At 54.3% G+C, this 15,483-nt stretch overlaps 1 long non-coding RNA gene across 1 annotated transcript in view; it reads right to left on the bottom strand.

Annotated features, from left to right (window-relative positions):
• Positions 1 to 10,015: 10,015 nt before the first annotated feature.
• Positions 10,016 to 15,483, bottom strand: part of LOC140701196 (uncharacterized) — a 237,504-nt gene continuing 232,036 nt past the window's right edge. The window contains exon 4 of the long non-coding RNA XR_012080149.1: positions 10,016 to 10,072. This is a non-coding gene — a long non-coding RNA (uncharacterized lncRNA). The remainder of the gene's footprint in view (positions 10,073 to 15,483) is intronic.

The following is a 15,483-nucleotide window of genomic DNA, read 5'->3' as shown; positions in this document are numbered from 1 at the left end:
AGGGCTGCTTTAACAGGATTTAAAGTGGAAATGCTTTTCCAGACCAGAATAAGTAAAGTACTGAGATTCTCTTAGAAACTGTAGTTTCATGTGCTTCACTTCTTTGAAAAATTGACAAAAAAACTGTAAATATTTAAGCATGAATTATGTGTTGGTGTCTGTATTATCCACTGTTAACTAAAGGCTCATCATAGCGGGAGAACCATTTTATGTTGTACCGATGTTGGCAATGTTATCAAGAAAAGTCTAGGGAGCTGTCCTCACCCCAGAAACCTTGCGTCCGAGCAGCCCACTGGCCTTTAGTGCACAGACTCTCACTCACCTTGTTCAGCTGCCTCTTTGCGGCCCCGTCCTCCAGGGGCATCTTCTGTGGGCCCCAGTCAACACGCAGACTCCACGCCCACGCCCTCGGAGCCTGGCCGCTGTCACCCCTCCCTCCTCGCCCAGCGATGCGGGGGTCACGTGATCACTGCACTCCTCCTGTGAACCCTGACCCTCTGCTCCCGGCTGCCCCAGCTGATGCATGTACCTGGTCCAGCCCCCGCCCCCCCCAGCTGCTCCTTGTTTTTATGCCGCCTTTATCACCGTCCTCAGGCACTTGCCCTTCCCCCTTCCTTCAGCTGATGCCTGCTGAGCACCTACTGTATACCTGGCCTTGTTCTAGGCACTGAGAATATTGCAACAAACCACACACAGCAAGATTCACCCCCTGCAGGGCAAATGGTCATCAAAATCAAGCAGGCATATTTAGGGGGCGTCCCCTGATGGAAGTGCCATGGAAACCAACAGAGGGGAAACAAGGATGCCGTGTCCAGGGAAGGCAGCCCGACAAGATGGCCTTGAGCAAAGAGCTACCCGGGAGAGGAAGTGCATCCGCTTGCAGGAGAGGAGGCAGCCCCGCCAGGGCCCTGAGGTGGGGCTAGGGTGGAGGTCCCTGTGGCCTAAGGGGACTGAGCAGAGTGGAGTGTGAACCCAAGATGTGACCAGAGGGGCGGCAAGGGACCACGAACACCCAGGAAGGGGCAGCCCATCTGCTCCATGAGTCGGAGGTGAGTCGCTCACCATCTGCGCTGGCCCCTCTCTGTCTCTCTGTCTCTTTGTCTCTGATTGTCTGTTTGTCTCTCTCTCTTTTTCTGTCTCAGATTCTTGTCAAGGATAATTCAGTTCTCATGGACAGAGGAGCAAGCAAACTGTTTACAGCCCTAACAGCCCATGGCCACACACCCAGGTGTAGCAAAGACCTCAGGTCCCCCGTGGCTGAGGATCATTCAGTGGGTCTCACTGTGCAGAGAAGCGGGTCTACATCCGGGGCCTGCTCGAGCAGACCCCTTCCCAGCATCACAGCCCCTCTTCACGCGCTCCGTCTTCGGCTCCACCCTCAGGACGCTGACACACCCACCTCCCCCTGTTCCTCTGTCCAGGAACAGTCCCTTCCACTGGGCTCCCCATGGTGCCCTCGGTTCCAAGGTCCTGAGCGAGTCCCACGTCCCTCCCTGGCTGCCCAGCTGTGAGCGCGGCCCTGGACACGGGCAACCGGCACTTCCTGATGACCACTTCCTGTTTGTAAGTGCTGTTCCCTGCCTAGAATGCTTTTCCCTCCCCCTCCCCTTCCTCCCAGACTGAGACCCGGGACACCGTCTGTGAGCTCACCGGCCACAGCTGCCCGCGGCCTTCACAGTGCGCCGCCAGCCGCTGGCCGCTGCATCCCCACGCCGCGGGCTGCTCAGGTGTCCACGCCTCTTCCCGCAAGGGTGAGAATTTCCTGAGAGCATGAATCATAACCACTATCTTTTCTAGCCTTGTATCCTGCACTTTGCAAAGTGCCAGGAATATAATAGGTAGCCAACAAACGGCTATTGAATCCAACACTTCTTTCTTCCCAGACGGAATGTGTTCCTGCTGCAGCTCATGAAGGTCTCTGTTAAGTTTTGGAGACTAGAAATAGAAGCCGATGGTACAGATCCTCAGAAAGATGCCCTGGCCGAACGAGCTTGGAGAACTTGGCTCCCTTCCTCTTCCAGAAAGACAGGCATGAAATAGAAGATCTCAAAAGCCACCAAGTCGGGGCGCTCTCAGACCAAAGAGGAAGCGGGGGCGGGGGTCGTGCTCGGAAGGATGGCCTCCTTGCGCTGGTCTCACAAACCTGCCTCCTCTGGACCGAGGGAAGAGGCCAGGAGCTCGCTGCCTTCTTCCTCCGAGCAGACAGGGCTTCACGGGAAGCGCTGAGGACGCGAGAAGGGAGACATGGATCGCTGCTCCTGCCTCCCAAACCCCACCCGGGGTTGGGCGTGGGAGTCCGGTTGGATGGCAGCCAGACAGCTTATGCGAGGCCGACCCCGCACAGTGCAAAGGGTGAGCGAGTGCATAAGGTGAGCCAGCCCCACCCCCAAAATACTCAGGTCCAATCATTCCAGTGCCACGGGAGTTCCTGAGACTCAAGTCAAAAGGGGTGAGAGGTTAAGGACCACACTGTGTCCCCGTGACTTCACCTTCCTGGACGTGGGTGGGCCTGGGGCACCTGCCCTGCGGGGACACCGCTGCGGGAGCACCCTGGTGGCCAAGGCACAAAGGCTGGGCTTTCTAAAAAGACCCCAGGACGGGGGACACTGTTGGGATGGCGGGTGGGCCGGTTCACCCCAGAGCCCCGAACAAGTCTGGTAGGACTTCATGTGAAATTTAGCATCTTAAATTTTGAAAAAACTTCTTCATTCCAGACCTCAAACTCCAATTTCTTTTGCTTTTCTATTTTTGTTCTGGCAGCTGTTCCTCCAGAGGCCGCGTCCGCCCACGGCTGCAGCTTGCCGCGGTCTTTGAGCGACCGCAGTGTTCTTCCGCAGAGAGCTCGCTTTCCTCTTAGGATGCGGTTGGGAAGCTTCAGTTTAGGGCTGTCGGATTTCCTCCTGAGTTTTATTTCATTACAGTTTATGGCCTGCCTGAGCCAGGACGTCTGTGCTAGAGGTGAAGTCAAAACCTGAAGATAAAGGTTGTCATGTTGCCGCTCAGAAATACATTCTAACACAGGGCATTTTATTTTATTTTACTCTTAACTTATTTTAAAACAGTTTTATTGAGGGAGGGTTCCTGTACAGTAAAGTGCACATATTTCAGATGCAATCTGATGAGTTTCGATGGATGTGCGCACCAGTGAAGCCACGGCCACACTCAAGCTGCTAACCTTCCCATCACTCCCCAAGAGGTGCAGATGTCACGCCCCCGATTTACCCCTCCCCACCCGCCTCACCCTGTAGTAACCGGAAGTCTGTTCTCTGTGTCTGTGAGTCAGTTTCTGTTTTGTAAGTAAGTTCATCTGTAAACAGAGGAAATTTTAACAGGGATGGCACCCTCTGGTTGTTAGACTAGTCTATTTTTGAAATACATTTACTAACAGCCACTGTTAATTACGTCACATTATCAACTTACTAAGCATCTTTCGTAACAGTGGGTTATAATGGTAACAGACAGGGCAGTTCAGGGACCTCTGATGGGAGAACCAGGGGCGAGGACCAGGTAAACGCAGCAGCACCCCCGACAGCCCCAAACCCACTGCCCAGTGAAGAGGAACTGAGCTGTGCCGCTGGCCTCAGTAAATGTGATTCCCACGTGAAGGGCTCAAGAACCTGCTTTTCCAACCCTGATGCTTTGATCCTGTTCTGAGGAATTTCATCAGAGTTAACAGCAGTTGTCAGAAAGAGAGGAAGCACGTGGAAGTCAGATACGAACAGGGACGAGGCAGGGAGGAGTCCTCACACGGTGACTTTCGGGCCTCGTTCTCCTGGGCCCTCTCTGGCCTAGAAGGTGGTCGACCATCCAGCGGGCCCCGAATTAGAGAACATCCCTGCCTTTCTGTGGAGTGGGCCTTCGGGAGAAGAACAAAGACCCCACCATCGACGGACAGATGTGCAAACTATGGTGCCTGGCTTAGAGAGTATTCTAGAAACTTCAGAAACGACTGCTTCCCCATGCAAGTTGTCCAACTTGCAAAACCCTTCACGATTTGCTTACGGCCATATTAAAATCTAGATAACGCCCCTCATCTACCAGCAGACTCGGTCGCTTTCTTATCTGCTTTTGAGACATGTTGTAATAAGTCTTTTTTTTTTTTTTTGGGTCTGCAATGCTTTTCAATCACTGTAGCCAACACCAGATAATTCCAACACAAGGGCCGTATCACACTAGCCCTGTGTGAACGTTGACCTAATTTCGTTAATCTTAGATTATTTATCCAGAGCATCTTGGCTGTGAATATTTGAAAACGTATAACCATTAGAGTTTTTAGGGGAAAAAAGAAAAACGGGAGAACCAGCGAGAGCCCCTCCAGTTCCGCAACACGATGAAGCGAGGGCGGCCGCACAACGCACGGGGGCAGCGAACCGAGGAAGGAGCCCCCCGTGGCCGGCCTGGGCGCCTGTCCCAGAGCCTCTCACTTGTTCACCATTTCTGTCCTTTTGCTCTGAGCTGATTCTGGAAAAGTACAAGAAAAATGGACTTGAGAATAAGGGGCTGAATTTTGTCTGTTTGCTTCTTATAGTAAGTTCAACGGGAGCAAACATGACACCCCTAGCAACACACGCGCCTCCTGTGCATCCTAAGTGCTCTGACTTGGCTTCTCGCGGGACGGTGACGCTCCTCGCAGGCGGTGTGCTCAGTTTCCTGTTATTTCCTTGGAAACTTTTTTAAGAAAACAGGCAGTCCAATGAAAAAATGAAAATGTCTACGATTTTCTTACTAATTGAGCCCAAGCCTTGAATAAAAAGGACACCATTTTCCAAGTTATTAATACAAAGAGCAACCATTTCACTGAGCTTACCCACAACGCCCTGATCGTTTTTGGTTTTCTATCACATTGTCTTTTTACCTTAATTAAATTTAATTTAGCCAAAAAGAAAAAAAAAACAGTAAATGAACATACTATCAAAGAGCAACAGAAGAGTCTTTTATGATAAAAACAAATTTTTCATTTTATCCAAAATTATCTGTGAGGTACTTCCGATGCTTAGTGACGTAGGCCCACCTCACATGTTCTGCTGAACTGCCTTGTCATTACTTACATAACCCTCAAGAAAAATGCGTAAAAAATACAATGTGCGCATATCAAGTAGATGGGCGCGCAGGCGTTCACGGGCAGTGACACTGAATTTACTAAGAACAGTATTTTGAAGCATCGGCTTATCTCTTGCTACCATCAAAAGATGAAAGTAATTTCCAAGTTTTATAACTTTTTTATAAATCTTGTCTCTAAAGTGTTAACGGAGACTATTTTGAAATATCTTATTTAAAATTTAAAAAGCTTGCAAAGATTTTTTTAAATTTATTTTTTATTAAAGTATGGTTGATTCACAACATGTTAGTTTCTCATGTACAGCATAGAGATTCAGCCATATGTATATATTCTTTTTCCTGTTCTTTTCCATTAGAGGCTGTTACAAGATACTGAATACAGCTCCTTGTGCTGTGCAGTGGGACCTTGTTGTTTATCTATTTTATATATTTACAGCAACCAAGACATGGAAACAACCCAAGTGTCCATCGACAGATGACTGGATAAGGAAGTTGTGGTGTATTTATACAGTGGACTACCACTCAGCAAATATGTTTTACGACAATCTCCTCGACCAAGGTGTGACTTCATAGGTTTTTTTAAACCACAGAAATTAAAAAAATAAATGTCTGGAAGGAATTTCCCTCTTGCTTAGCAGAAAGCATTTTCCCTGGGTGTAAATTCTTGCTTAAGATTTTTGTGGTGTTTGTTTTGTTTGGGGTTGCAGCAGAGGCTGCTGGTACTAAAACCTGGCAGGGGAAAAATGAAGCAGAAAAGCACCACTGCGCTGACCTGAAATCTGAAAATAACAGGAAAGGGTTTGCTTCAGCTGCACAGATGCCACACGCTGACCTGCTGCAACTGATGTCTCACCACCAACCAACGCTGGTAGCACGGTTCTTCCAAAGTTATCTGAGGGTTCATTTAAGACTGCTGACTGAGATCGCAATGCAGTCATTAGACAGAGATCAAAGTGAAGATGGAGAGAAAATGAGTCAAGCAAGAAAATACAATGCGCGATGCCGCCCCACCCCCACCGCGGTCCTCGTGAAGGGAAGGCAGCTTCGACAGCATGTTCTGTGACAAAGGCCACCCCCGCCCGGGGGGTCCTGCTGAGCCACGGGCCCCACTTCTCCCTCCAGGCTTCTGCCCCTTCTTCCATGTCCTGAAGGGTCAGTGGGGAAGTCTCAGGCCACCCGCAGAGACTCGGCACCAGCCGCAGACAGGAGCCGGGGCCCGGGCTCAGCTTCCCAACGGCTACGTTGTTAACACGTAAAAAAGAAGCAGGTGGAATTAATTTCAAGAACGTGTTTTATTTTACCCTATATACCAAAAATACAGCCCTTGCAACATGAAATCAGAATTTTAAAAGGATTAGTGAGGCATCTGGCCCGCTTTCCCTCGCGCCACACCTTTAAATCCCGCTGTGCCTTGTCTCCATCCAGACTGGCCGCACTGGAAGGGCTCAGAAGCCACACGTAGCTCGTGGCTGCCACACTGGATGAGAGCGGTCTGAGGGGCCGCTCGGGGCAACATCCCGGGAGAGAGAGAATGTGGAAGCAAAGTGAGCACTCAGTCCCCTCTCGCCAGGGACAGGAATCGCACTCCGAACGCGCAGGAGGAAAGGGGTGGAAACGAACTGCCCCGCCCTTCGTGGCTGTGTCTGCTGAGTTGCCACAAGGATTAGCTCGCTCCTGCCGTGTGTACCCAGCAGAGCAGGCTTCCCAGCTGTGTGACTCCTCCCCCCGCCAGGAGTCAGGTGCCCAACCTGGGCCACCCCCAGAACCAGCCTGTCTGTGGCCGCGGGTCCCCGGGGAGGAATGGGGTGTGTGTGTGTGTGTGTATCATGAATGTGTGCGTGGTTCCGGATAGGACGTGCCGTGTGCAGGAGAGACGCTGGGGATCTGGGGGTGGTGAGTGCGTGGCGTGTGTGAGAGTGAGTAGGTATGAGACGTGGACGGAGGCAAGGGCAGCTCCCACAGGCCCTGAGTCCCTCTGCCCAGAAGAGGCCCTCCCCGGACACTGTACTTGCCCGTGGCCACAAGCTCCACCCACGCGAAGGCCCCTTCAGTGCTTCAGGAGGCACCAGGTGTGGTCTTCACCCTGGAGAGACACTGATCCCACCCAGCAAAATCTCCGCCTCCCTGGAACTCCCACCGTCCTGGGCGCCCGCATCCCCCCAGCCGGGACCTCCCAGAGCCCCCGCTGGCTTCAACCCTGCCCTGCCAGGCTGGTGGCACAGGGCGCTGGGCAGGCCTGGCGGGGTAGCAGGAGTCGGGGGCCCGGGAACACAGAGACTTGGAAGAGCAACTTCAGGTTCAGTCTAGGCCCAAATCATCCAATTTTCTGGGGAGGAAAAAAAAAAGTGTTCTGGTCCAATTCCCCCAGAAGTGTCCACACTTAAGAAGGACCCCTGCAGCTTTTCCCTGGGGCACCGTCACCCCACAGCCTGCCCCCACCGCTGACTGCCCAGGTCTCCCAGTCGCATTTACAAAACTTCTCCTGGGTGAGTCCCCTCCCAAAGCTTCCCCACTCCCTTGTCAGGAACCCGGAAGGCACCTGGACAGGCCTGGGCACAGGGGCCAATTCGGCCCCCCTGCCGCTTAGCCTCCACGTATCATTCTCAGCTCTGGACTACACGAATTGGCCTGGTGGCTTCCCCCGTGCTAACTGCTTTCTCCTGGGGACAACTTCTAGCCCACAGATGAGGAAGGGAGGACAGTGGACACGGAATCCTGTGAAGAAGTGGAAGGGCGGGTTAACCGACCAGTGGGCATGGGGGAGGAGAGCGGCCCCGGGGCCTCCGGGAAGCACAGCCCGGGCCTGTCCCTGCGTCCCGTGTCCTCGCACCTGACCTGCCTGTGTGCCCAGGTGAGCACCAACGTGTCCCTCCACCATCTCAGGTCTAGAAAAGTGAGGTCATCCTGGAAGATAGGGGGTGAGGGGCTCGAGGAGATGGAGGAGAGTCAGCAGTCGTGGTGGGACAGGTACACGGGTCCCCGAGACATGTCATGTGGGCGTCCAGGGGCCGAGCTGTTTGTAGTGGCCCCCAGGAGTCTGCTTTAGGGTGCACGCTCGAGCTACTTTGTACTGTTTTGAGTTCAATCAGAAGAAAATAACTGAAAACTCTGGTGTTATCAGGACAGAAGATGGTGTCTTGCTAAATTCACCCCACCTGTTACCTTGGCTGCTCTCAGGAATTTGAAACTTCCAAGCAACACTTCAGAGGAAACGTGAAAACCTCAGTCTCAGAGTGGCCTGAATCAGATCCCCCGGCTCAGAACCCCAAGAACGGGGTGTAAAGGTTCTGAATCCACCAGAAAGAGGAAACTCCCGCTCAGGGGCTGTCACTTGCACAGCCCTTCCCCTCCCGGTCCCCCTCCCACCAGAAGGGGGGCTGGAGTTTGAAACTTGTCACGGAGAAGAGAAATCTTTGCCGGGAAGGCTGCTAATGCGTTTGGATTGTATAGTTTTCAGAATCTGATGTTTTGCAATGATGACATTAGTGTGGCAACCAAGGGTCCGAGGCGACATGTCTGCGCAGCTGCTCCGCGCTTTGAAATGCCCCAGACAATGGGGCCAGTGTTCCTGCGCTGCGTCTCTCCGCCAAATTTGCATAGTCTGTTCTGCCTGATTGACCAGCGGGTCTGTCGCTGGCGTGAGCTTTGTTCACAGATCACTTCAAGATGGCCAAGATGACAAGGCTCAGGTGAGAGGCGGGTGGGAGGGTTCCCGACAGCCACACAGAATGTGGCCGGGACACTGGCTGGGCTGCTGCTGACTCCAGAGTAGATTTACTTGTTTGCTTTTAAAGACCTCATCAAGTTGGCGGAGAGGAAAGGGGAAGGCTTAAGGATTTTAACGGGAATTTGCAATCCCTTATTTGGGAGGGGTAATTTGGGGTCCTCTTTTATCTAAAAACCCGATGATTTGATGGCATTTTGTTTCACCATATTCCTTCCCTCTAGCAGTGTAAGAATCACGCTGCCGAAGGGGGACAAACGGTTTCATTCCCCGGTGGCCAAAAACTGTCACCAGACGAGACTTGGCTCAAGAGAAGCTTTTTCAGAAGCACCATTTGGAAAAGTCGGGATGGTGGTCCCTTGGCCGGCATATCTGAGTTGCAGAACTAACAAGAGTTTGCTTCCGAGGTAGCAGCCACACTAAGTCCTGGGCTTCAGAGTCAGTCATTTACACTGCATTGTGCACAGCCCTGTCCCGCCCAGAGCACCGCCACCACCACAGCCACGGCTTTCCACCTGAACCAACGTTTTGACCTCAGCTCTGCCACACAAGTGCCTTTCCTGCCGAGGTCACGATTCTATGGTCTCTGCCACCTGCTTTATCCCTGGCGTGGGAGCGCCCGGGGCTGCAGGACTGGCATGGGCTTCCACACCCAAGGTCTGCTCTCTTGAGGGTTTCAATTTCAGGGTGTGTAAATATCAGCTGTAACTTGCCAAGATGGGGACCCTCGAAGAAGGGAACCTTTCGGTGGGTGGGGGATCTAAGGCAGGGGCGGTGGGCGGGGCAGCAGGTGCGGCTAGAGGAATCCAGACCAAGGGAGGGAGGACCTTTTACACGGGGAGGGGGGAGACGAGGGTGGGGAGAGCAGCCTTTCTCCTGGGTCAAAAGGCCTGCTTCTGGCACTGACACCTCCTCGGCGGAGTGCACCCAGTGGCCGCGTGGCCCCGGACGCCGCAAACCGATGCTCGAGGGCCTGCCCAGGCCCTCCTAGACTGGGGCCGCGCCTGCCTCGCAGCCCTGCAGGCCGCTTGTCCCCCACTTCCTCCGCCTCCAGCGCCCCTGCACCTCCCACTCTGGTACAGGCGCTCTGCAGCCGCGCCCGTGGGAATCAACCCCTGGGCACGCCGGGTCCCAGACAGTAGCCGAGGTGGCCGGCACGTGGCCTCGCAAGGGTGGAGGCGGCGTTTTCCGGTCCTCACTGGCCTTTGCTGAGGATCTCAGCGACACTCATCTCGGGAATATAACGATTAATCCAGCCGCAGGTTTCCAGATAAGTGATTGTGATGGAGACTGTTGGCGAGAAAATAGACAATTATCCGCTGTTAGCTTTACATAAAGATCGCATTAACTCAAATTAGTTATCAGACAAAAGAGCATCGGCTCGCGCGCCCTGCCTGCCCGCGCCCTGCCCGCAGGGACCCCGGGGCGCAGCCGAGTCCAGCGCGTCCCCGGCAGGGCCGCGGCCAAGGGGACGCGCGGCGAGGGGGCGCGCACGAGGGGGACCCCGGCCCCACGCTTGCCGGGATGCAGCGCAAGGCTCCCCGAGGGCTGCCTGCTCGCCAGCCCCGCCCCCAGCCCGCCCCCAGCCCGCCCCCGCCCCGCGAGGCAGCTCCCGCCCCTCCCGGCCCGCCTCGCGCCCCTCCGCGCCCCGCCCCCGTCCCGGCCGCAGGCCGTCCCCTTCCGCGCGCTCGCCGGGGCGCTGCCCTTTCCCTCCGCCGCCGGGGGCCCCGTCTTCTGTGCTTGAGCGCCAGCCGGGGACGTCATTCATTCTCCTGGAGACTGGCCCTCCTCCTTCCCGGGAAATCAGACTCTTCGACGGGGCGGCCCCTGACCCCCCCATGCGTACTCCCCGCGCGCTCGGACACTGTCCCTTCCACCGCACTGCGTCAGGGTCGCCCTCCCGAGACCGGTTGCCACGAGGACCGATGGGAAAGGTGGGCGGGGGTTGGGGGAGACAGGGCGCAGAGTGGCCCTTGGAGTGCCGGTGGCGTGGGGCACCAGCAGGGAGCCGCAGCACAAGGCTGGCGCAGGGACCTGGCAGTGCGGTCTGGACGCTGGGTGAACAAAGGTTGTGGGCTGTCCACCCCCCGGGTGGCTTCCTGTGCCCCTCCTGGTGCTAACCTGGGCCTGTCCGAGCGGGGGCTTCACTGACTTCGCCGTCAGTGCCAACGCACCAGCGGCCGGCCAGCATCCCGGCCCGGCCACCGGCCCCGCGGGGCCCCGCTACCCCAGGCGAGCGCTGCCGCTCCCTCGCGGGCCAGCCTCCCGACCCCCAGGGTCCCCGGACCCCGCTGAATAGGGCGGGTAATGACCCCCGGTTCCCAAGGCAGGCTTTCTGCTGCCTGGTGAGCTTGGATTTGTGTGGTCCAGGCCTTTCCCAGCTTGTCCCATTCTGTCACCGGGATAAGGGGCTCCCTCGGCTCGTTTGCACCTGCGTCGCTTTTGGCTCCTTCAGGAATGCGCTGAAGCTTGTAATCAGCTTTGTGAAGCCATTGAGTGCACGGCTGAGTGAAACTTCCAAAGCTCGAGGAAAACGGGCCTGCTGAATGGGGGCCAGCATGGGGCTGCTCTCCAAGCCTCCGCGAGCCAAATTCCAGCAGAGCACTCACAATCGCCGGCGCGGGCCCTCCGCTTCCCCGCACTGAGAAAAGTGAGAAAAGAAAGGCGAAAATACCAGTCCCCGAGCTTCCCGCTTGTTCCCAGATTAATGGCAAACGGCTCCCTCTCGCCGCCCACCCCTGCCCCCAGCCCAGCTCGCCGACTTGGGAGCTGTGACCCAGGGGAGGGGAGGGCAGTTACTGGCAACTCCTCATCTGATTTCACACCTTCGGCTGGTGGGTCCCCCAGTGCCGGTACCAGGTCCCAAGTGTGCCGTGAGCCTGGGCCAGGCTCTTGGCTGCCCGCCTTGCTTGAGGCCAGGAAATGAAGTCCAACCGTAGCGTCCTCACATCAGGAAACGAAAACCCAGTCCTGTTTCTTCTCTAGGCCACCCTCGCCCCTTTCAGGAGGACCGCTGTCCCCTTTGAGTGGATTTCGGTGGCTTTGACAGGAAGGACGATTCAGGGAAACCAAGGCAGAGCTGCTCCAACCTCAGTGCGGGGAGGGTGTGTGTGTTTTGGGGACAGGTGGCTAACAGTGGATGCCCTGGGTTGCGCTGTGGGCCGCCTCCTGGAGCGTGTGTCCACGGCTGCCGTTCTAGGATGCCAGGCGTTCTCTGCGTGACGGAACCCTACCGAGAGCCAGCCCCTAAGAGAAGCCCTTCCCAGGGCCTCCTTACTGGCGGCCATGGTCCCTCTCTCCCTATCCAGGTAAACGGAGGGAAGGGATGTTCCAGGCTCTCTCCAAAAAAGGAAATCCTTGGCAGCCAATATAGGGCCAGTGTGCAGATGGCCAGCCGGTGCTCAGCAACACCAGGACGGCCCAGCGTCCGGAACTGCCGGCTGGTCCGGCGGGCCTCTTTCTTCGTGCTGTTACAGGGCGGCTCCGCGTCAGAGCAGGGCCTGGCACACAGGAGACACTCGGAATACGCTCCTTGAAAGAATGTCGTCCAGTTTTGTCCCTGAGCTCCGAGCCTGGCAGGGGTCTAATGAAATAGGGGACCCCTTCTCCCCCTTGTGCATGAGGCCCTCTCTAACAGACATCACTTGAGACGGCAAAGTGAAGGCATGTCGTGGCCAACGCTCTCTTCCCAGTTGCTGTGAATTTATTTAGCTAATGAATTCTCACCACAAATCAGAAGCCTTTTCCCTTCTGCAGGTGCAGCGACATCCTTCCTCAGATCTGATCTGGTTTCCATTTCTTCCAGGAAGCACAGCCCCATCCTGTGGTGGGGGGGTGTTCTCTTGCTTCTGAGGGTGCATGGGGGTGCATGGTGCTGCCGGACTGCTGCTCTGGGCGGTAAACAGTCCCCAGTGGATGGGAAGGCCTAGGTGGCCTCCTTATATGCCTGGCATCTTAGAGCCCTGGGGAGGGACAGGGGGCTCCGCGGGGCTGCGTAGTTCTTAGCTACAGGTTGATGAGGCTTGGAGGGGCAGGACTCCTCCTGCTCCCACTCATTCGTGTGCATGAGCGGCCCTGAGGCGGCCGCCCTGGGATGGGGGCAGTGACTGCAGACAGGCCGTGGGAGGTCAAGTGACCCACCCAGAGTGCTCAGGGCATCGGTGCTGGGCCTGTTGTGAGGCACAGCAGATGGTCTGTTCAGAGTAGCTGATCCTCCCCTCCACCTGGTTCTGAACCCCGAAAGCAGCCCAGGACGGAATCCCGTGCTCACAGGGAGCTTAGTCCCTCTCCAGGCCAAGGCTCTCGCGCAGCCCTTCACAGCAGCCAAACGCTTAAACACCCAGACCACCGTTCTGACATTCCAAGTTTAATGTTTTCTTACAAAGTTTGCTGTGTTGTTTTCAGCAACGTTTCTCCTCCCCGCTCCCCCCGACCCCATGCTCGGTAACACGTCAGGAGGCAATGCGGTGATTCAGAAATTAGTGGAATTTTATTCTTGGTGGGGTGCTGGATTAAGAGGCGGGGGGAGTGTGGAGCGAGTCAACGTGTAACTGCATGATAAGGCTCTCGCGAGGAATTTATTGGCCAAGTTGCTATTTCTATTCCTCCTAATCTCGTGAGCACATTCATTCCCTGCAATCTGTCTCCATAATCTGCTGTTGCAGAATGGCAGCCAAGAGGCGCAGGCACGCTTGGAGAGAAGAGAAAATATGCAGGGGCGTGATAAACTGATGCTAATTGTCCATATTTAGGACACCGAGTGCAGAAGATCAAGGTTTACAAACAACAAGCCGGAGCCAACGATGATGGCTTCCTCGTGTGGAATACATTGGAAGGGACCAGATAAGGGTTTCCCGGGCAGGAGAGATTTATTGGTCAGAGGGTTCACCTTCCACTTTTCCGCTTTTATATAGCAGTAAATTATTTAGGCTAAACTCACCAGAACATTACTCTTTTATTCGGCCCTGGGCCACGACTTGCTCTTCCTTTGTGTCCTTTCAATGCAAACCCTTGTAGCGTAACATCAGTTGATAAGGGACAAATAATTGAAGTCCAGGTAATTCCCTTTACGTTGCACCTGGAGGAGGGTGAGGTGATGCTCCCAGAAGAGTGGGATGCGGTGAGGACAGAGGGCCGGGACTGGAGCAGGATCAGCCTTGGCCTTTAAATGGCATCTTGGTCAGAAAAAAAGTGTAGACATTCGCGGCGTGCACGTGTGCGGACGTGTCCAGCCAGCTCGTGGGCAGGTGCTGTGCTGGACGTGGGTGCAGTACGGCCGTTTTTCCTGTCTGGAACCCTTATTACCTAAAAATTAAAAACCTCAACAGATTCTTTCTCTTCTCGCTCCTGTCCCACCCCACCTCAAACTGACCTAACACTAGACGTTGGCCTCCAGTCCTCTCCGAGACTCCTGGCTCTGAGAAACGACGCTGGAAGAGTTGAGGCTGGAAACACCTGTTGTGCGGCCCAGGGGGAGGGTTGGTGGCAGAGCCCTCCCTGCGTGGCAGTAGCTGTCCTGTACAGTCTCCAGCAGCCAAGCACGAGTGGGCTCGGGGTTTGGGTGCACATCTGCTCGCCCATCTTCACATTTAAAAGCTTAACCAAATTCCCATGCTGTGCGGGGTGCTAACTTGGATTTTTTTTTTGGACTTAGCATCAGCATTGGTACCAACTGAGAAACCAGCCCCCTCGCTTCATCCTTTGAGAGCCTCCTAGAGTTTTCACTTGTACCTTTTTCTGGTGGTGTCAGACAAAGCATTAGGAACCCTCTGTCAAATTCAGCTTGCAGTCTAGTGGGAACCACTTATTTTGAATACAAGACTTTTTAGAACAAAAAAGAGCCATGCTGAAGTTTGGGTCTATGATTTGTAACTCCTATAAAGAAGTAAAGAAGTATCATCGAACAAGAGCTGAGCCTGGACGCACCTATTCTCCACCCCACGTGGACAAGGAACCATCCCAGGTTCCTGCCACACACGCACCATTTCTTGTCAACAAGCCTGAGAGGCCATTTACTGTAAGATGCATTTTATTTTACACGCCACTATGAATGGGGAAGCGCTGCCACTTATAATTGTGAGCTGTCTCTGAGGGTAGTGGTGCATTTAGATTCCGGAGATGGTAAAACTAAAACGTGTCTTAGAACCAAGGAAATACAGTATGCACCACGGCACTGGTCGAATAATGAATCTGCACCATTTTGCCCCAAATATTTTCAAAAGTACCCATTATTCTATAGAAATTAACTTTGTTAAGGATTAACAGATGGGGTAAAATAATTCATAGTCAACACAGACTCCCCAGGCATACCTAATACCTAGTCAAAAAATGCGGAATCAAGACAGTTATCCACTGAATTCACCCAGGAAGAAAAAGAAAGAGGGAAAAAAGACGAACGATCTTTCATCAGTAATGCTCTAGCAATTGAGGCAAAAGATGTTAAGTTGCTAGCGTTTCTAGAAATCACCTCGGCTAGAGAAAGAACAGTTCTTCAGTTTACTTGATACTCTCAGGTCATTGCACACCATCCGTGTTCGGTGTTTGCCAAAGTAAAGTGACTGACTGAGGGGTGGGCTGCGTGGGGTTTGGGACTCCAGACTGGGGGCTGTTGATGTGGATAATGTGTTACCCAGAATCAGCTTTTTCCCTTGAATTACAAAATTTTCACTGACGTGAAGTGAAGGGCGCCTGTAGTCTTTGCC

This window comes from Vicugna pacos, chromosome 14 (genome assembly GCF_048564905.1).
Source record: "Vicugna pacos chromosome 14, VicPac4, whole genome shotgun sequence".
NCBI lineage: Eukaryota > Metazoa > Chordata > Mammalia > Artiodactyla > Camelidae > Vicugna > Vicugna pacos.
Note: the sequence above shows the minus strand (reverse complement) of the source record. Positions and strands in the feature narration are given on the sequence as shown.